This window comes from Alnus glutinosa, chromosome 4, assembly GCF_958979055.1.
Source record: "Alnus glutinosa chromosome 4, dhAlnGlut1.1, whole genome shotgun sequence".
Taxonomy (NCBI): Eukaryota; Viridiplantae; Streptophyta; class Magnoliopsida; order Fagales; family Betulaceae; genus Alnus; species Alnus glutinosa.
In genome coordinates this window covers 7,319,208-7,343,608 of record NC_084889.1, presented here as the reverse complement: position 1 = coordinate 7,343,608, position 24,401 = coordinate 7,319,208, and the positions used below count along the sequence as shown (strand labels likewise).

General features: G+C 35.4%; 1 pseudogene; it reads left to right on the top strand.

Moving 5' to 3' along the window:
• Positions 1-490: 490 nt before the first annotated feature.
• LOC133866085 (putative laccase-9) overlaps positions 491-24,401 on the top strand; it is a 40,829-nt pseudogene continuing 16,918 nt past the window's right edge.

Here is a 24,401-nt window from a genome sequence, read left to right as displayed (position 1 = left end):
TGAAGATCCGCTAGCTCTCTAGCCGTTGCCAGTGTGTGCTCAACTGTTCGTATGAAGTCTATCTTAGGGGTTGGCCCTAAGGTAAATGATTTCATTGAAAATCCCTTCAAGTAGGAGACTTGGTTGGGAAGCTTTCACAATGAGTTTCGTGTCAAAGTCATAGGGACGATCGCTGCATCGGGGTATGTGAGTGTTAATTTCTATGTACTAGCTTTGTCTTCTGAATAGTGGATATACTAGGTTTGGCTGCCCCAGAGTGGTTTTTTTCTTCACAGAGTTTCCACTTCGTTAACAAAATATTTGTCTCTTTTAAATTCCGCAATTTAATCATTTTGTTGCACACTATCACACACTTGGTAAATTAGAAGTCAAATTTTATTTTCATTGTGTACTCTTTTCTCACAGTGGCACTTACAATTTCAGCCTCAATTCGTTGAGTCTATGAATTTACATGGAAACTTGTAGTGGGTCGTAGAGGGAGAGATTGAAAATGGGGTTATTGAAAAAGGATTGGGTATTTTCATGTCTATTGTATTTTGTTGTTTTTGATGACTTGTCCACTTATAATTGGTTGTTGTAAAATGAGGGATTTATAACCCATCCGGACAGAAGGTATTCCCTGTATATGTGTGTGTATATATATATAACAAAGATATACATTGGTTTCTCGGCTATCTCTAACATATAATTCTATCGATTGGGTATCATAATGTCATTACAGGCACGGTGTGAAGCAACCAAGAAACCCGTGGTCAAATGGTCCAGAATATATCACACAGTGTCCCATTGAACCTCGATCAAACTTCACGTACAAGGTAATATTTTATGACGAGGAAGGAACCCTTTGGTGGCATGCTCATAGCGATTGGACATGAGCCACAGTTCATGGTGCCATAGTTATCTTGCCGCCTATTGGATCCACCTATCCATTTGCCAAGCCAGACAAAGAAGAGATCATTGTGCTCGGTATGCAAATATATGTCTTTCTCTATTCATGAGGTGAATTCAAGTTTGTGACTAAAAATCGTGAGCAAAACGTCAGTGCGCAGTGGATGAAATAAGTACTCATACATTAGCGTACATCTAATTCAATTTTGTTGAACATGCAACGTCTTGGTACAATGGAGATTTGAAGGAGTTGGTGGATGAGGACCTGGAAGCCAGTAATGCCTTGCCACATTCTAATACTTATACCATAAACGACGAACCGGGAGATTTTTGTCCTTGCTCCAAGGGTATGTCTTTAGCTTTTGATTTGGCAGATCAATTTCATATAGTGTCGCCAAATAATGTCACTACAAAAAATTTAGATTTTAGTAACCTTGCTTTTTTGCACGTTACTAAAGTGTAGTAACCTTACTTCAGTAACATGATTTTCAGGTTACTAAACCCATAGTTACTAAAATAATTTTGGTAACTTGAAAATCGTCATCACGTTATTATTTAGTAACATGGAAAAATTTGCAGGTTACTAAAATTTTAGTAACACGCAAAAGTGTTGCATGTCACTAAATAGTAACGTGCGACATTTGAACGTTACTAATTTTTTTAAAAAAAATAAATAAAAATAAAAATTCCCACGTTACTAAAGTATATAAAAAAAATTAAAAAAAAAATTATAATTTTTAGTAACGTGTGTTCACACGTTACTAAAATTATGTAAAAAATAAAATAAAATAAAATAAAAAGGTTTACCCCCAATGCACCCCTCTGTTCATCTCTCCCTGCAGCTTTGATCCGGCCATTTTTTCAGTGGCCCTCACCAAGCAAACCGCCCGGAGGCAAGGTTCTGAGGAAGCAATTGGCCACAAAGACTGCCCGGAAGTCCACTCTGGTCACTGGCGGAGTGAAGAAGCCCCACAACTCCATCCTTGACCCACTCAGGAAGGACTGGACGAAAAGGGTGGCAGCCATGTACTGGGTTTGACCAAAGTCAATCTTTCCAGCGGGGATGAACATGAAGCCGACTTGGGAGCTGGAGTCACACAACACGAAATATATTTTTAAAAAAAATAAAACAAAGAAGATGAAGTATAAGAATTTAAAAATGACCCACGAGGATCACATAGCTGATAAAACTTCTGGACATCTGCAAATTCAACCCCAAAGAAACGAATTAACAAAATTTGCAAAAAAAAAAAAAAAAAGAACAAAAAAGAAACTGAAACCCACAAAGACGAAGAAGAAAGGAGAGAAGAGTAAGGTACCTTTTCCTTCTTGTTTCTCTTTAAAATTGTAGCAGATTTCAATAATTGCAATAAATAAACCAAAATCTGAAACAAAGATGAGAGAGACTGATGTCGGAAGATTGACAATGTCATCTCGGACAATATCCGAGATGAGGTTTCTGGATCGGCACACAGCCGAGATGTGTTGGGAGTTGTCTCGGCAAATAACCGAGACCCATCTCGATCCCATTCGGCAAATAACCGAGACCCAGCTCGGTAAATTGAGTAGAAGACTCCTATGGAAGGATCAGCTGAGCAGAATTCCTGGAAAAGCAGTCGAGTAGATTTCCTGGAGATTTTTGTGCGGAAATCATGGAAGAGTTGTTGACTTCCATATTTTAATTGTTTTTGTCGTACTTTTCCTTAAACCATGGGATTACCATGTCCATCCGATCTCCTCTCATTAATGAGGATTTGATGGTATTTTTACTATTATTTTATTCCTTTACAAGCCACTAGGGCTTCACTATAAATAGGGAGGCAATGTAAGAAGCATTATCATTTATTATCATTGAATTGAAGTTATTCCTTTCAACTTGTGAGTTGATTGTTTGTATTTGAGAACGAAGTTTCTCTTTCATTGTTTATCCCTACGCTTGCGCTACGTCAAAGACGGAGCTGAGATATGTCACAAAATTTGAAAAAAAAAAAAAAAAAAGAACAGAAAAGAAACGGAAACCACAAAGACGAAAAAGAAGAAAGGGGAGAAGAGTAAGGTACCTTTTCCTTCTTGTTTCTCTTTAAAATTGTAGCAGATTTTAATAAACCAATATCTGAAACAAAGACGAGAGAGAGAGAGAGAGAGAGAGAGAGAGAGAGAGAGAGAGAGAGAGAGAGAGAGACGAGAGAGAGACGAGAGTTGTGAGAAATGACTGAGTTGAGAGAGAGAGAGAGAGAGAGAGAGTAAATATATATATATTTGTTTTTTTTTTTTAAGAAAAATTCTTTTTCGTTTTTTTTTTCTTTTTTCTTTAATTTTTTTAATTTGTTTTTTTTAAATAACTTTTTAATTGGTTTTTTTTAAATTTAATTTTAAGTTAATTTTGGGTTTTTTTTTAATTTTTTTTTCGTTTTAATTTTAATTTTTTAAATTTGTTTTTTAAAAAATTTATTTTTATTTGATTTTTTTTTGGATTTATAAACATTTTTGTCTTATTGAAAAAAAGACATTTTTGCCTTATATAGTATGTTAAACTAACATATTAATTAGTTATTAATACTTACTATATAACATATATTGTATAGCTAGTATATAACTAACTATAAAATATAGTTTACTTACAATATATATATATATAAACACATATATTAAATTACTCATGGTTTACCGATCAGATTGGAGTAATACACTTTGATTGATCAGATATTCTATCAATCCTATGATCCCGTCATGATCGATCGGACTAGTACTTATTAGGATCGATCGGACGTTCGATCGAACCTTCACTGTGCCAAGTATGATTGATCGGACTAATTAATGCACTATGATCGATCGGATGATCTATCGATCATATTTTTTTATCATGATCGATCAAACTACTACACTAGGATTGATCGGACGTTTGATCGGACCTTCACTAATACACTATGATTGATCAGATTGTGTCATGATTAATCGGACTAATGCAATAGGTTAGAGCATTCTTAGCAGCTTCCCTTCCCTTCCTCTTCATTTTCCCTAAATGTAGGGAATAAAACTACTTTTTGCTTCCCTATCAAAAAACACCCCACAACAGCTTCCTTTCATTTTTCCCTATATCATTAAAATATTATTTTGTTACTTTTACTTTAATTAAAAGTAAGAAAAGAAAGAGATAAAAGTAAGAGATAGATTATATTTTTAGAATAAACAATTGATTGGGATGTGAACAGTGCTTCCCAATGCATTGGGAAGCACTGTTCACTTTCTAGGGAACAGATAATTGTAGGGAAGCTGCTGTGGGATGGTTTTTTTGACTTTCTTAAAATTTTCCCTAAAATTTAGGGAACAGATCCCTTGTAGGGAAGCTGCTAGTAATGCTCTTAGATCGGATGTTTGATCGATTGGAGTAATGCACTTTGATCGATCAGATATATATTCTATTGATCTTATGATCCTGTCATGATCGATCAGACTAATGCAATAGGTTCGATCAATCGAACTAGTACTTATTAGGATCAATCGCATGTTTGATCGAACATTCATTGTGTCAAGTATGATTCATCTAACTCTAGCACGATCGATCGGACTAATTAATGCACTATGATTAATCAGATGGTCTATCGATCATATTATGCTATCATGATCGATCAGTGTACTACACTATGATCGATTGGACGTTCGATCGAACCTTCATTGTGTCAAGTCTGGTCGATCAAACTCTATCACGATCGATAGATCATCCGATCAATCATGATAGATCAATAGGATCGATAGATCATCCGATCGATCATGATAGATCAATAGGATCAATAAATCATCCGATCAATCATGATTAAGGCTGTAAACGAGCTGGTCCGAGTCGATTTTTGGCAATCCTGGACCGGCTCGTTTTAAGGAGAATTTAAACAAGTCGATCTCGAGCTCGAGCCCAGCTTAAGGACCTTTGTCTGGGATCGACTCGTTGGGGTAATACCCTAACTCGGGACCGAGCTCGGGACTGTTAAGTCAGTCCTCACGAGTACATCCGAGTGCTCGACTCGCTCGAGTCGACTCAAGCTCGGATCAAACCCAAAAACTTGTTTAGGTTCGATCCGAGCCCGAGCTTCGGGTTCAGGGCTCGGCCTGTCGAGCCCTAATTGGGTAGCTCGGCCCAATTAGGGCTCGTTTAGTTCAAATTTCGAATTTGGTAAAAATAAGTGGAAAAAAAAAAAACTAAACAACTTCAGCCTTCAGGGGTTGAAGAGGAACAACCGAACAGGCACAACACAAGCACAAACCGCAAAACAATATCAAACCAAAATCTCAAGAAAATGGGTCTCCTACAGAGACCAAAACCAAACAGCACAAAACATAAATACAAAGAGTATAAAACTTACACTAATATATATATATATATTACAAATCATCGATGGCGGAAGAACCACTATTAGAGACCGGCAAAGATGGAGGAAGACGGTGGAGAGCAACTCGCATGGCATCAGGCTTCCAAAAATTGTGGATCACAAGAGTCCGGTCCGGTTGCAGAGAAGAGAGGGAAAGAGGAGAAAATGAAAAGAAAAAGGGGGGGGGGGAGAAGCTTTCTCTCCCATGGCGGGAAGCATAGTGAAAAGAACTGTGTGTGAGAGAGAGAGAGAGAGAGAGAGAGAGAGAGAGAGAGAGAGAGAGAGAGAGAGAGAGAAAGAGAGAGAGAGAGAGAAGGAAAATGAAGAGTAACGAAGGAAATGAAACGGCGCATGAGAGAAAGTGCAAAGGTCTTTAAGGGTTTCTAGAATTGAACAGTCAAGATCGTTTGATGTGTATGAGCTCTTTTATCCACAGCCGTTTGATCAAATTTTTAAGTTAGTGGGGGTAGTTGATTGCATTTAATGCAGATGATAAGAAGTGAACTGTTAGGATGTGCTCAGATAAATCAAGTGGCTGAGATGTGTTCGTGAGTCTCTATATCTGCATGAGCGACACGTGTTATCTTTAAAAAAAATATCAAACGGCCAGATCCAAATCTGACCGTCAGATCTTTAAAAAAATCAATTTGATATTTTTTTTTCTTAACGACTCATCGTGTTTCTTCTTTTTCGTTTTTTACTTTTATTTTATATATATATACACACAAATTATACCTGTGTCTTGTCTTTTTTTCTTTGAAAATTGACAAGTCTCTTATCTTCTAATCTTGGTTGGCGTGCGTGGAATGGAAATAGCGGGAAATAAGGGATGTGAATTTTTTCCAATGTGGAGGTGAAATCGAAATGGTGTAACCCACTATAAAAAATTAAAGGTTAGGATTTAATCAAAATTAATCGCACGGTCAAAAATCAGTCTTAAAAATGCATCGTTTTGGCCTTTTTTGGAATTGAAATTTGTATTAATTTTATGTCATTTAATGGAACGGTTTTTGAATTACCATTCAATTAAATGCACAGCTAACATTAATGCCCATTTTAAGCATGTTAACTTATATGTTGAACCATAAATGGATTAAAAAAATACACAATTTTTCATTAACATTCAATTCGATGCAATCTTTTTTTAACATTAATGGTAAGCTAATTCAAAGCATAACATTAATGCCCATTTTAAACTTATTAAATTATTGAACCATATAAATTATTCTTATTAATAATTAGGGAGATGATACACTCACAACCCCCACCCAACTCTCACACAACTCCCACTCACATGTGTGTGGGTCCCATGCACGTGGATCCCACACACATGTGAGTGGGGGTTGTGTGGGAGTTGGGTGGGGGTTGTAAGGCAAGCATTTCCCTAATAATTAACCTAAATTACTTAATCAATTTTTGAAAACTTATCCTTATTGACTTATTTGGAATATTGGATTCTTAATCAGCTTTTGACCTTATTAACCTATTAACATTATAACATATTAACTTATTAACATATCAAAATTTCATGATTGTCACTTAGTAATAATTATACTTATTCCTAGGCTCATAGCCTGTAAATTATAAATTTTGAAATATTGCTTAGAAAATATATATGTATTTTTTTTTTAAAAAAAAAGGAGTTAATCATGTATCTTGGAAACTGCTCATTAAGTTAATCATGTATTCATGTATGATATATGACAATGATACGATGTATCATGTATAAGTTAATAATTTGTTTATAGAATTAGATACTTAGTGCCCGTTTGGGGTTGCTTATTTGCAAAAATAAGCTGTGATTTTAAAGAAAATCGCAAAAGGTGGGGCGTTTGGGGATTGCGATTTAAAATCGCATTTTCTAAAATCGTGGAAAAAACCACAATTTTTGGCAGTAGGATAGGAGGTGCTTAATTGAAAAAGCGCGAATTTAAATGAAAATCACGATTTCGCATAGCAAGCGGAAAAGAAATATATTACAAGAATACCCACCTAAAATATGTCAAACCCTTGTTTTTTCTTCTTTCTTTTTTTTTTGTTCTTCTCTCTGCCTCTCTTCTCTTTCTCACTGGCGTTGGACTGCTCTTGACTGTTCTTGCACTTTCGTTGATACTGCTCTTGCAAACTCTCTAGAATTTCTGCTTTTGCAAAGTTGCACTTTCTTGCCTATTTGTGTGGTTTTGTATGAATAAATGAAAATGCTTTGATAAACCAGTGCACATAGGGAAAGAATGGTGGAGAAGGGTAGTTCGTGAAAGAAAAGAGCAGATGAAAGTGCAGATGTGCGTATATGCGTATATGTTGAAAAATTACAGGTAAAAAGGCAGATGAAAGTGCTTTGATATACGTGTAATTGGTGTTCTGCGAAAGTTGAAACTTGAATAGACAGATTTTCAGTGAACGTTGGAAACATATTTTACGGTCTTAATTTAAATTTGCAAACATCACTGCAATGCACAGTGATCAATCACTGAGCACTGCGGTGCACAATGATAGATCATTGTTCAGTAAACAGTGATCAATGCGAGTGAACAGTGACTAAAAAGATTTTTTTTTCCTATTTTAAAAAGAAATGAAGAAAATGGTAGATTTTATTGCCAAACGCTACAAACAAAGCATAGAAAACCGTGTCTCACTAGTTTTATTTATTTATTTATACATAGAATGGTGGGTCCAAATCAATTCATCTTATTTGTGAGGTCTTAAGTTCTTAACAGAGACTGTGGGGTGGGGGGTGTCCGTCTTTTGAGTCTCAGAGTCAGACTGCAGCAAGTTCCTTCCCTAGGAAGTAGATTATGATCTCCATCATCCATCATCCTTGGTTGCTATTGTCATACTCCTCTCTATTAGATTATGTTTAAAATTGCCTCGAAAATAGAGTTTTTTAAAGTTAAAATGACTTTTTTTTTGTTTTTAACATCATCCTTAGCTGCTTTTGTCATGCTCTCTCTCTTGGATTATGTTTGAGATTGCCTCAAAAATAGACATTTTTAAAGTTAAAATGAGGTTTTTTTTTTTTGAAATATTCTTCATTTGTGATAGTTTGTACACAATACGTAATTAATATATAAGCCATAATTTAGTTTGCATAGGGGTTGAAATGGAGGGTTAAACAATATTAGTTATTTTACTGTTATAAACAAATGTCCTTGTTGGTAATTTGCTTATGAAATCCCACTTTTATATTAATGTTATCCAAACACTCAATTGATAGAAAAATCACTTTTTAATCAATATTACTAAACGCTAAGTACGATTTTAAAAATTGCGTTTTTAAAATCACACTTATTGAAATCGCTACTTTTTAAAATTGCACTTATTGAAACCGCAATCCCAAACGCACCCTTAATAATAATAATAATACTAAATCATAGGCTCATAACCTATAAAATATGAATTTGGATATAAATTATACATAGGCTATATAATAATAATAATACTTATTAGGTGGATTTGGTCAATCTCATTCTCATATTTGCAATCACCAAGATCCTTTATAATTCAAATATTGCATTTAATATCAAATAATATTTGAAATCTATACATTAAATTTGTATTTGATCTTCTAAAGAATTTGGACTTTTAATTCTAAAATACTTTCTTTTCTTTTCTTTTTTCCTTCCCAAGTGATCATCCAAGTAGTTGAATTGTATTTTATTAGGTTGCTTTGAGCACCTACTTAATTGTTTAATATTCATAACATAATTTGTAATTATATGAACATATACTTATAATAATCCGATTATGTGAACTCAAACTTATAACTTATTTTCTAATTATACATTTATAAATTATGATACAATAATTCATAATTTATATACCTAATCATAATCAAGATAAAAAATTTATATACTTACATACTTAATATATAATGATAATACTTAGATCATATGATCATATTTAATAATTATATGGAACAATTTTAGATCATATGAGCACGTGATCTAAATTGTAATGATAATACTTAATTTGAGATGATAATTAACAAATTGGTGATTCTAATCCTAATTACTTAATTGGGGATTATATGAATCAGATTATCATTGTATATGATAATTAAGTTTCAGAATTGCCGTTATATCATATAATTAGTGTGAATTCATTGTATTAGTATGAATTTGTATACTTATATGACATTATGTGACTATAATTTATACTTGTGCTTAGTTTGTAATTATCTATATTTATAATATATTTATGAATTATGAATCAATATCATATCATATGACTTATGGGATTATCTATGATAAGTATGATCATCATGAATCATAATTATCTTAATTCCTTAGTATCTAATGATCAGATGATCTAAGTATTATTATATGATCATATGATTTAATAATTTAATGATCTTAAATCTTTAATCACGTGATCTAATGATTCTTAAGTAACTAATTATAATACCTAGATCATTCTATCATACTAGTTAATATAGTTACTAGTAGTTTAGTAATATTAGTTAATATCATATATGTTAATGCTGATGCTAATGTTAAACTATAATAGTTTATACATAATGTCACACACTAACAAGCAACATAATTATATATTAACTAACTCTCTTATTACTTATATTTTAATCTAGTATATATTAACTAAGTTACTATCATGTATTTATTCGATATATTAATACTTATTATAATGATTAATGGTTAAGTTGTGATTATATTCACATTTTTTATATTATGTAAATTACAATGTTATTGTTGCACTTGCATACATTCATACATACATTAATAAACTAAATATGATATTAGTATGAATTTGTATATATTATACTTACGTTACATTATGTGCCTATAATATTATAGTACTTATGAGTTATGAATTATGTGATCTAACGATTTCTAGGAGTCTAATGATAATTCTTGGATCCTATATATGATCATATTAATATATGCATATGATATAATATAATGATTAAATGATAAAATGTTATATCATATGATCGTGTGATACTTATATGAATTATGTGATCATATGGCACAATGTTAAATCATTAGTTACTTCAATACTAAACACTTAATTTAATAATATATGAATCACATTGTCATTGGACTTACATATATTCATACATACATCAAGGAATTAACTAACTAACTAACTAACTATATATATACTATTCATATGAAGTTGTATATATACTTGTGTGACATGATATAATTATAATATTATACTTATAACTTATGAATTAAAAAATAATATTTTATAATATGAAATTATCTATAATAAATAAGAAGTAATGAAATATAATAATACATATATAAATATTAAGTAACCTATATAAATTCCTACTTTTATATATATATATCGAGCTAACGAGTTCGGCAATCGAGCCGGGCGGGCCGGGCGAGTTGAGCCCTTAACGGGTCGAGCTCGCGAGCCCCCTTCGAGTTATGTCGGGCGAGTCTGGTATGTATCACTAACTAATCAAGCGGGCTTCAACAGTAACGAGCGGGTTTCAACAGTGCCGAGCTCGAGTCGGGCTAAATCGGGCGGGTACCGAGCGGGACCTCGAGCCCGGCTGGCTCGCTTACTGCCCTAATCATGATAGATCATCTGATCAATTATGATAGATCAATAGGATCGATAGATCATCCGATCGATCATGATAGATCAATAGGATCAATCATGGTAGATCATCCAATCGATCATGATAGATCAATAGGATCGATAGATCATCTGATCGATCATGATAGATCATCCGAGCGATCATGATAAATCATCCGATCAATCATGATAGATCAATAGGATTGATAAATCTTCCGATCAATCATGGTAGATCATCTGATCAACCATGATAAATCAATAGGATTGACAGCTCATCCGATCGATCATGATAGATCAATAGGATTGATAGATCATCCGATCGATCATGATAGATCAATAGGATCGATAGATCATCCGATCGATCATGATAGATCAATAGGATCAATAGATCATCCGATCGATCATGATAGATCATTATTATTTAGTGAGGTATTAAATTTGACACGTCATTAATAATTTAAAATTTAAAATTATTTTTTAAAAAAAAAATCATACCAACTTAGTAACGTGCAAGAATTTTGCATGTTAATATTTTAGTAACGTGCAAGAATTTGCATGTTACTAATTTTGCATGTTACAAATTTAGTAGCATGCAAAAAATTTGTGCGTTACTAAATTTAATAATGTGCAAAACTAGTCAGGTTATTAATTATTTAAAATTTTATTATTTTTTTAAAAAAATTATATTGACATAATATTTAGTAACATGCAAATTTGTGCACGTTACTAAATAGTAACATGCAAATGTTTGCACGTTATTAAATAGTAACGTGCAGATTTTCGCACGTTACTAAATAGTAATGTGCAGATTTTCGCACGTTACTAAATAGTAACGTGTGAAAATTAACAGGTTACTAAAGTTTTTAGTAACGTGCAAATTGTTAGCACGTTACTAATGTTAGTAACCCACGAAAATTTGTACGTTACTAAATCCTCAATTTTTTTTTTGTAGTGGCATGTTGTAGTATTTTCGTCTTTCAAATTAATTACTTGTTGGACTCAGCTTCAACGACGATCTTAATATTAATGCAGCAACGACATACCATTGGATTGTTGATTACGGCAAAACTTATCTTCTCTGTGTATTCAATGCAATCATGAATGCAGAAGTCTTCTTTACAATTGCTAAACACAAACTCACAGTTGTTGGGATGGATGCACATTATATCAAACCGATTTCCACTAATTACATCATGATAAGCACGGGACAAACAATGGATATTTTACTCACAGCAAACTAATCTCTTGGCCACTATTATATGGTTGTTAGACATTACTCAAGCGAAGACCCTGAAATAACCGGATTAATTTGACTACGTCAATACAACTGCAATTGTACAATACAAAGGCAATTATACTATCCCATCATCTCCTTTCTTTCCAAGTACACTTCCTCTTTACTTGGACTTCGGCGCTGCCTTGTACTTCATCAATTGTATAAGGAGCTTAGCGAACAAAGACTACCCAATAAATGTCCCCCTAAACATAACTGAGAGAATGTACGTATATAGTAGTTTACATGAGTTCCCTCTACTGTCCAACCTGTTCAGGAGGGCTTGATGATGCAATATTAGGTGCAAGCATGAATAACTTAAGTTGGGTCAACCCACTTAGTACTAACGTGCTACAAGCCTACTACAGGTTTTTCCCCATTTCCCAACTACTGTATCATTGTAATGATGTATGTTGTTAAAACATGATGAAGCTTAAGCCTCTTGCACAGGAATATCATGTTGAATAATAAACTTAATTTTAATAACATTTGTTTGAGTCTTTTGTTGTTCTTGTAAGTTACTAAGAAGTGACTTGAAGAGATTGTGTCTTTTGGGTTTTCAAGAGTTATTTTACATAGGAGTTACATGGGAGTTATTTGAGATGTAAATGAATGGAGTTAATGTGAAGAAGTTAGAAAGGTCATTTGTATCTTATAAATACCCATGTTAACAAGTTATTTTTAATTAAGTTGAATAAAAGTATACAAAGTCCTCTACCAATTTATTGTCTCTCTTCCTTTTCATTCTCTCTCTTAGTGTGTGTGTGGTTTCCAATTTCCAACAAACTGGTATCAGAGCTCAGCTTATTGATCCTAGAGAAATGGCCAATTCAACCTTTCCATTTCAATTCCCTCACCTTTCCAAAGACAATTTTGATAATTTGTGCATTCGTATGAAGGCATTACTTGGATCGCAAGATACTTGGGAGATTGTAGAAAAAGGCTTCGGTGAGCCTAGTGACGAAACTCCTTTGAGTCCTAATCAAAGAGAGGCTTTACAGAAACTTCGAAAGAAGGATCAGCAAGCTCTCACCCTTATTTATCAATGTTTGGATGAGGCTATGTTTGAGAAGGTGGCAAATGCGACCACCTCCAAGCAAGCGTGGGAGATTCTCCAAAACTCTTACCAAGGAGTTGATAAAGTGAAGAAAGTTCGCCTTCAAACATTAAGAGGCGAATTTGAAGTTTTGCGAATGAAAGAATCCGAGTCGATCGCAGATTATTTTTCAAGGGTGTTGGCCATAGTAAATCAAATGAAGAGATATTGAGAAAGATTGGAGGATGTTCGTGTCATTGAAAAGATCCTTCGTTCCTTGCAACAAAGATTTGACTATATCGTTGTCTCTATTGAAGAGTCAAAAGATTTAGAAACCATGAGTGATGATCAACTCATGGGATCTCTTCAAGCCCATGAAGAAAGGCTCAACAATAAGAAAGAAGAGCCATTGGAACAAGTTCTTGCTACAAAGATTTGTTTCAAAGATATGGAAGAAGAACAAGAAATGAGTCAAAGAGGACAAGGACGTGGACGTGGATGAGGCCGTGGCCGTGGTAGAGGAAGAGGAAGAGGCGAACGTAATAGTTTGAATTACGAAGAGAGAATTCAAGCATCAAGAGGACGAGGAAATAATTTGAAGCAATATGGAAGAAGGTATGATAAATCTCAAGTTAAATGTTATAATTGCCAAAAATATGGTCATTATGCTTGCGAGTATAGAAGCTATACTAACAATGTTGAAGAGAAAGTTAATTATGCTGAAAATGAGGAAGCAGAGCCCACTTTGTTGCTAGCTTATAAAGGATAAGAAAGAGGAGAAAAGAACTCGTGGTATCTTGATAACGCAGCAAGCAATCATATGTGTGGAGACAAAAACAAGTTTGTGGAGCTTGATGAATCAATGAGCGGGAATGTTACTTTTGGAAACTTGTCTAAAGTTCCAATAAAAGGGAAAGGTACAATCTTAATTTGCTTGAAAAATGGAGAACATCAATTTATTACAAATGTTTATTTTGTTCCAAGTATGAAAAGTAATATTTTGAGCTTGGGACAACTCTTGGAAAAAGATTATGAAATTCATATGAAAAATTGTAGTCTTTTACTAAGAGATGACAAGAAGGATTTGATAGCCAAAGTTCCCATGACAAGTAATAGAATGTTTTTATTAAATATTCAAACGGATGTGGCTAAATGTCTCAAGACTTGTTTGAAAGATTCATCTTGGCTTTGGCATTTGAGGTTTGGACATGAAAATTTTAGCGGATTAAAATTGTTGGCACAAAAGAAGATGGTGAATGGCTTGCCTTCCATTAAGCAACCGGATCAACTTTGCGAAGGATGTCTTGTTGGCAAACAATTTTGGAAAAGCTTCCCAAAAGAATCTACTACAAGAGCAAATGAGCCGCTTCAACTTGTTCATGCGAATGTTTGTGGACCAATTAAGCCATCTTCATTCGGTAAAAACCGTTACTTCCTTCTTTTCATTGATGACTTTAGTAGAAAAACTTGGGTCTATTTTTTGAAGGAAAAATCTTAAGTCTTTGAAGTTTTCAAAAAATTCAAAGTCTTTGTAGAAAAACAAAGAGGTTATTGTGTTAAATCCTTGAGATCCGATAAAGGAGGCGAATTCACATCTAATGAATTTAAAGAATTTTGTGAAGCAAATGGAATTCGTCGTCCTTTAACGGTTCCGAGATCACCACAACAAAATGGTGTTGTTGAAAGAAAGAATAGGACAATTCTCAATATGGCTCGAAGCATGTTGAAGACAAAGAGAATGCCTAAAGAATTTTGGGCGAAAGTTGTTGATTATGCTGTATATTTATCAAACCGTTGTCCTATAAAAAGCATATGGAACAAAACACCACAAGAAGCATGGAGCGGAAGAAAGCCAAGTGTCTCTCATTTGCGAGTTTTTGGAAGCATTGGCTATACACACGTACCGGATGAAGAGCGGTCCAAGCTTGATGATAAAAGCAAAAGGTACATTTTCATTGGCTATGACTCAAGTTCTAAAGGCTACAAGCTTTACAATCCAAATTCCGGCAAAATTGTGATTAGTAGAGATGTAGAGTTTGATGAAGAAGATTTTTGGGATTGGAGCACTCAAGAGGAAGAAAAATATGATTTCTTTCCTTTTCTTGAAGAAGAAGAAGAAGAAGAGTCGAGAAACGAAGAGGTCACTACACCTTCTCCATCACCAACAAATTCTAGTACACCGTCGTCATCATCTTTGAGAGGAAGTTCTCGTGAAAGGCCACCACACATGAAAAGTCTCCAAGAACTCTATGAGGTAACATATAATTTAAATGATGATCTAACTCTTTATTGCCATTTTGCGGATTGTGAACCAATAGGTTTTGAAGAAGCGGTGAAAGATGAAAAATGGAGAAATGCCATGGATGAGAAAATCAAAGCAATTGAAAAGAACAACACATGAGAGTTGACGACTACTCCAAAAGAACAAAAATTCATTGGAGTGAAGTGGGTGTTCAAGGCAAAGAAGAATGCTAAAGGAGAAATCGAGAGATACAAAGCAAGGTTGGTTGCCAAGGGTTATAGCCAACGACCCGGCATTGATTATGGCAAAGTTTTTGCTCCTGTTGCATGGTTGGAAACCGTAAGGATGGTAATTTCTCTTGCTGTTCAAAATAAATGGAAGATTTATCAAATGGATGTAAAATCCGCTTTCTTGAATGGAATTCTTGAAGAAGAAATTTATGTTGAACAACCTATGGGCTATGTCATAAAAGGGGATGAGGAGAAAGTCTTGAAGTTGAAAAAGGCATTGTATGGCTTAAAACAAGCACCAAGGGCATGGAATAGTAGAATTGATAACTACTTTCAAAAGAATGGCTTCACCAAATGTCCTCATGAATATGCTCTTTATGCTAAGGTGTGTGAAAATGGAAATATTTTGTTTGTTTGCTTGTATGTGGATGATTTAATTTTTACAGGCAACAATCCAAGTATGTTCGAAGATTTCAAGAAAGCAATGACTCAAGAATTCGAAATAACAGATATTGGCCTCATGTCCTATTATCTTGGAATTGAAGTAAAGCAAATGGAGAAATGAATTTTTATTTCTCAAGGAAGTTTCACAAAGGAAATGCTCAAAAAGTTCAAGATGAATAATTGCAAACATGTTAGCACTCCGGTAGAATGTGAGATTAAATTGTCAAAGTATGAAGAAGGAGAAAGGGTGGATCCAACAAACTTCAAGAGTTTAGTTGGAAGTTTGAGATATTTGACATGCACAAGGCTGGATATTCTCTATGGAGTTGAGCTTGTTAGGCGCTATATGGAATCACCTACCACAACTCATTTCAAGGCGGCTAAAAGAATTCTTCATTATGTCATAGGTACAATTGATTTTGGTTTACTTTATCCATCCTCTAATGAATTCAAACTTGTGGGTTATAGTGATAGTGATTGGGGTGGAGATGTAGATGATAGAAAGAGCACAACAGGATTTGTTTTTTATTTAGGGAGTTCAGCATTTACTTGGAGTTCTAAAAAGCAACCAATTGTGACACTTTCAACATGTGAAGCTGAATATGTTACCGCTACATCAAGTGTTTGTCATGCAATTTGGTTGAGGAAATTGTTGAAAGAGCTACACATGCCACAAAAGGATGCTACGGAAATTTTTGTGGACAACAAGTCGGCAATTGCATTGGCGAAAAATCCAGTATTCCATGATCGGAGTAAACACATCGACACGAGGTATCATTTTATTAGAGAGTGTATTGTCAAGAAGGAGGTACAACTCAAGTTTGTGAAGACTCATGATCAAGTTGCGGATATTTTTACAAAGCCCCTAAATAATGAGATTTTTAGCAAGCTACGAGCATTGCTTGGAGTCAGTGGAAATTAAGTTTATAAGGGGGTGTTGAATAATTAACTTAATTTTAATAACATTTATTTGAGTCTTTTGTTGTTCTTGTAAGTTACTAAGAAGTGACTTGAAGAGATTGTGTCTTTTGGGTTTTCAAGAGTTATTTTACATAGGAGTTACATGTGAGTTATTTGAGATGTAAATGAATGGAGTTAATGTGAAGAAGTTAGAAAGGTCATTTGTATCTTATAAATACCCATGTAAACAAGTTATTTTTAATTAAGTTGAATAAAAGTATACAAAGTCCTCTACCAATTTATTGTCTCTCTTCCTTTTCATTCTCTCTCTTAGTGTGTGTGTGGTTTCCAATTTCCAACATATCAGTGGGATTTACACCACAGACTTTCAGACTGTAAAATAAAATATAAGAGATAGAAAGGAAGAAAAGGAGAACACAAAAGAGAGAAAACGCTACATTGCTTCTTATTTCATTGAGTGCTTTTGATTACAAAAGATATGAATATATAGGCTAATAGAGGGGAGCACATCCCACTAATCATGGCACACAATCATGAAATATTAAAGTGAAAAATATTGAGGAAATCATGTAGGAAAATAAGGAAAGAAATTGGAGAGAAAATCAATGAGATATTCTTGATATGCTGCAACGGCTCTTTATTTTCTATCAGTCTCCCGCAAATTGATGGGAGGAACTTCCTTCAGTTTGTCTTCTGCGTCGGATCATCATCATGAAACCTATTTTTTTTTGTATGGTGGCCCGGGTTTGCAAATTGTACCTCAAAGGCCAAAATAAAGCCAACTATGAGCCAAAAGAAATTAAAGACATGCTTGGGTTTTGAAACATTACCGCAAAGCCAATAATATAAAAGAGAAGCCTGGACTTTTTAACTATACCACAAGGCTAAATTAGAAAGAGAGAGAGAGCCAAATGGCTTTAGGAGCTTAGGTTTTAAACATTACCACAAGCAAGAGATTTGAGAGTGGGCCAACAATGGGCCTCTTTTTTTTTTTTTTTCTTTTTTCTTTTTTTTTTTTTTTTAGTTTTTTCAACTCAACTTTCTAGCATCTTCTCTAACACAGTAAAATACAAAAAAGGAAAAAAAAGAAAAGAAAAAAGAAACAAGACAAATATAAAAACACGATAGGAACCGGGAAACAAAAACCAAAGAAACTCCAAAACAGGAGGATTCGCAGCTGCCAGAGGTGGAAGATTTGGGAACAATGGTGCGTCTGAGGTTTGATGGAGGCGACTCGTGCAGTGAGTCGTTGGCGGAGAGTGGAAGGTCGGCACTTGGGCTGTCAAAGGCGTGTTTGTTGGACAGAGGATGCCGGAGATCTCATGGTGGTGGCCCGACCCTCTGTGGCGGCGGCGGCGGCAGCAAAGGGCTGGTGATATGCATTCTTTTTTTTCTTTTTCTTTTTTGAGTGAGAAAATTTTGGGAGATGGAGATGAAAACTGAGATAGATTAGAAACTGGGAAAGTTTCTATGTGGATGGAGTTGGGATGTTAGGAGTGGTAGAGATGAAGCTCAGCGAAGAAGAAACCAAGATCGTGAGGTGTTAGCCAAAGGGCTTTGATACCATGTAAAATAAAATATAAGAGATAGAATGGAAGAAAAGGAGAACACAAAAGAGAGAAAACGCTACATTGCTTCTTATTTCATTGAGTGCTTTTGATTACAAAAGATATGAATAAATAGGCTAATAGAGGGGAGCGCATCCCACTAATCATGGCACACAATCATGAAATATTAAAGTGAAAAATATTGAGGAAATCATATAGGAAAATAAGGAAAGAAATTGGATAGGAAATCAAGGAGATATTCTTGATATGCTGCAACGGCTCTTTATTTTCTATCACAGACTACCCGCCTTCATTCTATAACTTTATAGGTGATGAATTTTTGGAAAACATTGAATTAACTGTGCGTGGAACCAAGGAGAAGGTGTTGAACTATGGCGAGGCAGTGGAGATAGTTTTTCAAGGGACTAATGTGATAAAAGGCTCGATGAATCATCTGATGCATTTGCATGGATATAGCTTCTATGTAGTTGGAAAAGGTTTAAATTTTTTTGATAATGAGACAGATCCAAAATGGTTAAATTTGGTTGATCCTCTAGAAGTGAATACCTTTGGAGTTCCTAAGAAGGGATGGCTTGCCATCAGATTTGTTGCAAATAATCCAGGTATTTTCTATTGTTTTTATTTTTCGTTTGCTTAGCTTGTTTCCTCTCTCTCTCTCTTCTCTCTCTCTCTCTCTCTCTCTCTCTCTCTCTCTCTCTCTCTCTCTCTCTCTCTCTCTCTCTCTCTCTCTCTCTCTCTCTCTCTCTCTCTCTCTTTTAAATTCATTTGATTTAATAACGCAACTAAATGTGCACTTGAGGCATAGCATGGGCGTGAGTTTAGGATCTATTTTGGGTGGAGTTAGCTTCAAAAATATGGTCGGTATAAGTCGTAGGTGCTAATATAATACATGCATCAAAAGATTTTTCACAGGTGTGTGGTTTTGGCATTGTCATATGGATCGACATCTGAGTTGGGGTATGAATACTGTATTTATAGTAAAGAATGGGACCACTACTAAGACAAACATCCGCCAACACCCTGTTTACATGCCTTCTTGTAAAGTTCCGTTAAAATCTTGGATACGAAACAACGATGCATGGGTTAGATGAAGAAGTGATGCGAAACTAAACAAGACATGATTGGATTGATGTGGGATGAGATAGAGTTAATTGGCCGGATCTTATATTGGTATTTAGATTTATGGTGCATCTAATTTTTAACAGCTAGACTAAAGTTATAATTTTGTCTTTTAATAATCCTCTTGGCTCAAAATCAATCAAATTATGGTTAGGAATGTTGTCAATATCTATTTAAGTCTTCTTTTGTACGGTAATGAAGTCGTAATGAATTTTATGAATAAACATTTTTCCTTTTGAGTAGTACTGACTCATTTTCTTTCTCTTTTCTCTTCTTCCTAATGGTGAGACTCCACCAAATTTTCCTTGATCTTTAGATTGTATTATTCCGGAGAATGATGTTGGACATGACAGAGTTAATTGAGTCTTATAGTTTTATTTAGGTCTTATTAATTAATTGATTTATTTATTTTTGGATTTATGTTTTATTTAATTTTTGAAAGACTTATATTGTTATTTTGTAATTCAATAATAAGGGTGTAAATCCGGACCGGATATAACCGGCCGGGAAACCGGATCCAGACATTAACCGGCTCCGGGAAATCGAAAAACCCGGGTGGTACCCGGGTACTCAGAGACGGAGCCGAGTATTTATTTCAAAACCCCGGATATACCCGGGTACCCGTCTCCGGGTAGGTTATTTAATTAAAAAAAGAAAAATTACCCCCTGCCCTTTTATCCTAATACTACACGGCTTACTATGGGCTTAAGAAGGGTGAGGAGCATTTTGTCATTTTCTTAAAAACTCTGTTGCCCTATCATTATCAAGTATCAAAACTCAAAAGAGTCAAAGTCCCTTCAATTTCCTCACTGCCGCCGCTCACCTTCAGACAAAAATCCATTCAAAAATCAAAACTCTGCATCACTTCTCTGAAATTCTGAATCATCTCCTTCTCTCCATCACAAACTCACCGCATCACGTTGAAACTGAAAAAGTCTACCCTTCACTTGTTCAGCCGCTCGCCGACTCGTCGCCAACTCGCCGCCTTCTAGGTAACCAAGCGGTCCAGCCTTCTTCTACTTCTTTGTTAAGACACCCGTCACCCACCTGTTAGATCAGTTAAGCATTAATGGTACGTGCTTGTTTCAGTGTGCATTTCTTAAATAAATCACATTAAGTGTAAATCCTGAAGGTTGCTGCCACAACAATTGGTTAGGCAGTCTTTCTTAGTTAGTCCCCTCCCTGATCTCCAGATCTTTCTCATTTCAGATTGCCTTTTCAGTTGAGTAGAACTTTGTAACCCCGTGGGGTGTGAGAACTAAGCTTTGTGTGTGTGTGTGTGTTTTGTTGAGTGCATTTGGTGAGTTATATATCTTGTGTGCATTATATCAATGTATTTGTGCTTCAATAAAGGGTTGCATAACTTTATTTTCAAGTCTTTCAATTCCGTCAACGTTTTTTATGACAAACATGGGCTTGTTATTGTATCTTTTCTTTGGATCTTAATGTAGTCAATGATATATTTTCTGAACCACAAAAAATAGGGGCATTTCATTCCTTCTGAACCACAAATAATATATATATATATTTTTTAAATACCACCCAGACCGGATAACCGGGGTACCCGGGTCCGGGGCCGGGTATTGAAAACAGAAAAACCGGGGACTCGGAGCCGGTTCCCGGTTTTTACCCAATACCCGGGAACCCGCTCCGGGTTTACACCCCTATTCAATAACGGGCTTTTCGATTAAAGTCAGTCAAATTAGGATTAATTAGGGTTTTGTTTCTTTCTATTTTAGTGTTCTCTTGTACTCCAATAGAGACAAGCTGTGACTCATCTTCTTCCTTGTTAACACAAATTTCGGTAGGTGACGTGTCGATCAGTAATTCGTCGATGTGCTCCTTCTTGGAAACCTGCAAGTAAATACTGCGTCGGGGGATGCCGACAATCCCGCTCCGATGCTTAAGTAAGTGTATCGTTTGAGAGTAAATGCGCATAGTAATGTTAAAGGAGATAATCAGTGCGTATCTCAACTTCTGAAGAGACCTTGATATTTATAGAGATCGAGGAGTAATTAAGATAGCTCCCAATACACACGGGGATTGATAATTGAAGAAGACGTGGCCTCGGTTGTACGGAAATCTCGGGTTCCACAACCGCCTATCTCGGGCGCACGATCCTTTATAGGTGACATGTCATTCGAGAAGTTTCGGACACATGATCTAGTTATGTATCATGCGTTGTGTCCCTTAAATCTCGGGTAATCCCGAGATGTCCTCGGGCTTGGGTGCTACTAAGTATCCAGGTCGACCACCTGAGTCGGGTGGTCGGGTCGGGTAAACCAGTTGGACCCAAATGATTGGATTGGGCCTGTTGGGCCGAGATGGCCAATATTTTCCCTAACATTCCTCTTCTCTCTTCTTCCCGGTAGTGAGACCGCCAAATTTTCATTCTCTTTAGACTATGTGACTCTATCCCTATAGTTGCACCTTTGATCTGTTCCTTTAATTAGCTGTATACCCAACTGGTAAGCCTCATCAATACTCAGCAACTTTTTAACATGGACCTAACTATTTGTATTTGCAAAGCCAGTGTGGCCCAGATCGACTGTTGAACGTGGACATTGGGCCTTCGAAATACAAATAGCCAGGTGTACAAATAGGTTAATTTGGATAATCATACCTTGAGATAAATGTAATAGTAGTTTTGACATGTACAATATATATATTAAAAAAAAAAGCTCTCGATGGAGGTGGCTGTTGAAAATCGGCTGGAACGACGATGAAAACTTCTTCTAAAAGTTGGTAAAACGAATAAAAACACAAGCATATATAGACGACCAGGAATGCATAAATTATCGGATGGACTCTCTCAGAGGAACAGGATGGGAAGGTTCTGTTGTGTTAATTTGCTTTACTGTTTTTAACTGCCGGAGAATATATATTCCATCATTCCATGCGGGAAGATAAGTTCGCACTTGGTCGAGAATACTTCATTTACAGGCCGAAACAGATGCAAAAAGATTTATCTGACAAATGTTTTCAAAAAACAGAAGACATTAGGGATTAATTTCACTTTTTTATTATAATAATAAGATGTTGTGTTGGGAAATATTCTCAATAATTAGTAAATGGGTTTGACAATCCATGCATGTTAACCCATTTACTATTTTTGGTCCTAGAGAAAAGCCAACTATAAGATCCATTAACCAAGCCCGGCCACCTATTAATCTTAATCCTAAGAATGGGCCCAGCCACGTGATCTACTCGGTGGATCACAGCCCGAGCCCATCCACGAGCAACTTGCGAGAAGTCTAGAGTGGATGAAAATCCCGAGATACCTGAGTATCTCGAGAATGTCGGAAAACATAATCCAGAAGTTAATCCCCACGTTTGGGAAGACATGAAAACCCATGATCTACAAGTGAAGACCCACATTCCAGAAGTGGCAGCACCCACGTCCCGGAAGTGGAAACCCACGATCAAAGAGTTGCTTTCCTCCATATCCGGAGAAAACCAATTCTGCTCCTCAATATAAATACGGACTAACCTTCAAGTATTCTCTAGCTGAAATTATTGTGATTAAGGGATTCATTTACATTCTCTCAAAAAGACTGACTTAAGCATCGGAGTGGGATTAGCGGACACTCCCAGCAAGCTCCTTTATCGATGTTCATTGTTTTGTAGAGAGAATAAGGAAACTTCTATTACTGTACCAGAAATTGTCTAACATGTTGTATAACTTGTATTGTAATTTTAAAAAACCAAAAAACAAAAAAAAAAAAACCCTCGAGACTGCCTTTTAACACTACCCATAAAAAGAATTCCAGCGTAACACGAAATAGGATCGTTTTTCAAAATGAATTCGAGGGTATCTAATTTGTTATAGTGTAAGGATATTTTAGTTCCAAAAAATATGAAAGGATAAAAAATAATCTTAAATTAAAAGGAACGTATTGACAGAATAGGATTTTGGTAGGAGGGTCGAAAAAATTCAGCCATTTTTTAAGATAGGACAGTTTTTTTTTTTTTTTCATTTTACCTCTGACATGGAAAAAAATTCAGCAGTTTAAACAATCATATATAAGGGTAGAATGGGTAAAAAAAAAAGCATATTTTGCCTGAGTAAAACATGCTCTTTTTTTTTATCCGTTCTACTCCTGGCAGGGAAAAAAATTGTTAATGTATACGGGGTAAAACGAAAAAAAAAGGGGTTGTCCTATCGTGAAAAAATTAGCTGAATTTTTTCAACCCTTCTGCCAAAAGCTTGTCCTATCTGTGCGAGTTAGAAAAGGCGGAAGGGGATATCAAACAGGGCAATCGTGAATGACACGAGCAAAGCTAGACAAAAAGTTGTTCATTGAGACCACAAAGCTGCAACAAAAGGCCACGACTAGTCTATTAGGGAAAAGTAAAAGCAAAAAAAAAAAAAAAAAAAAATTGACGGAGACTAGACTGAAGTTATCAAGTTGCGTCTGAAATTCGCGTAACTTTTAAAGGATTTAAATAAATTAGAATTGATTTTATTACGATTGTTTTTCGTTCTTTCACTATAAAAATGGTGCAATTAACCACGTGATTACAATACTCGTTATTGTAGTTATGTCATCATGTGTGTTCATAAACCACATCGCTGAACCATTCAGCGACGTGGCCCATGTACCACGTGGCCATGTTACGACGTGCTGATTGGCCACGTCACCACAAGGCCACATGTCATAGAGACACGTGACTGATTTTGGCCACGTGGCCAATGGACATGTGGCGTCATGCCTACGTGGCTCCTAGCCATGTGGCCGACTGTGGTCACGTGTCTTTGGCCACGT